General features: G+C 43.1%; 1 non-coding gene across 1 annotated transcript; it reads right to left on the bottom strand.

Moving 5' to 3' along the window:
- Window positions 1-1,016: 1,016 nt before the first annotated feature.
- Window positions 1,017-1,090, bottom strand: TRNAT-AGU (transfer RNA threonine (anticodon AGU)). The gene has a single exon. It is a non-coding gene; the product is annotated as a tRNA-Thr (tRNA).
- Window positions 1,091-1,584: the final 494 nt, after the last annotated feature.

Genomic DNA, 1,584 nt, shown 5'->3' with positions numbered 1-1,584 from the left:
ATCATCTATCAAAGCAGCAGAAAGATGAGCCAAAGATAGCCGCAATTCTGAAAGAGACTTGGCTGGTCAGGAAGAACAGAAGTTGCAAGTTGAAACTCAAGAAGATGAACATTCATGTCCATACTGCTCAGATCAGGACAAAAAAAAGATTGTGGCAAAAAGTTTCAAGCATCATCTATCAAAGCAGCAGAAAGATGAGCCAAAGATAGCCGCAATTCTGAAAGAAACTTGGCTGGTCAGGAAGAACAGAAGCTGCAAGTTGAAACTCAAGAAGATGAACATTCATGTCCATACTGCTCAGATCAGGACAAAAAAAAGATTGTGGCAAAAAGTTTCAAGCATCATCTATCAAAGCAGCAGAAAGATGAGCCAAAGATAGTCGCAATTCTGAAAGAAACTTGGCTGGTCAGGAAGAACAGAAGCTGCAAGTTGAAACTCAAGAAGATGAACATTCATGTCCATACTGCTCAGATCAGGACAAAAAAAGATTGTGGCAAAAAGTTTCAAGCATCATCTATCAAAGCAGCAGAAAGATGAGCCAAAGATAGCCGCAATTCTGAAAGAAACTTGGCTGGTCAGGAAGAATAGAAGCTGCAAGTTGAAACTCAAGAAGATGAACATTCATGTCCATACTGCTCAGATCAGGACAAAAAAAAGATTGTGGCAAAAAGTTTCAAGCATCATCTATCAAAGCAGCAGAAAGATGAGCCAAAGATAGCCGCAATTCTGAAAGAAACTTGGCTGGTCAGGAAGAACAGAAGCTGCAAGTTGAAACTCAAGAAGATGAACATTCATGTCCATACTGCTCAGATCAGGACAAAAAAAAGATTGTGGCAAAAAGTTTCAAGCATCATCTATCAAAGCAGCAGAAAGATAAGCCAAAGATAGCCGCAATTCTGAAAGAAACTTGGCTGGTCAGGAAGAACAGAAGCTGCAAGTTGAAACTCAAGAAGATGAACATTCATGTCCATACTGCTCAGATCAGGACAAAAAACTATTTTAACTTGGAAAAAAGATGCTTTCATTGAGAGTTGAACTCAAGACCTCCCGCTTACTAAACGGGTGCTCTAACCAACTGAGCTATGAAAGCTTGCTGCAAGTTTGATCTGAAAATATATATGAAGGTGGTGCAAGCAAACCTACTGCAGAATCATGAGCGCTAACTGACACGTGGATATTAAAAAAAAAACGAAACATAACTGGCACGGCTGCAGTGTATGAGTATTCCCGCGCGCTATTCATTTCTTCGTCTCTTCTTTTCATGCCCACCGGAATGTGACCGGGTTTTATCTAGAAACGCTCATGCACATCAGTCACTGCATGGACAAGAACAATATCAATCATATTGTAGATACGATTTGTTTTACTAGAATGTTTAACGCGGAGCGCCCAGATGTTGAAGAAGCTGAACCAGACGGAGAAGAGGCGGAGGGAGCCCACCAGCATCAGCCACCACCCCAGCGCCGGAATGCCCTGCCACTCCGCCATGCTTAATCTCTCCTTGACCTCCCTGGCCGGCGCCAATGGTGCGTTGTCGAGCAGATCGCCGGCGCGGGGGAGCGATCTCGTCTCAGTAGAGCAGAG

This window comes from Triticum aestivum, chromosome 5B, assembly GCF_018294505.1.
Source record: "Triticum aestivum cultivar Chinese Spring chromosome 5B, IWGSC CS RefSeq v2.1, whole genome shotgun sequence".
NCBI classification, from domain to species: Eukaryota; Viridiplantae; Streptophyta; class Magnoliopsida; order Poales; family Poaceae; genus Triticum; species Triticum aestivum.
Note: the sequence above shows the minus strand (reverse complement) of the source record. Positions and strands in the feature narration are given on the sequence as shown.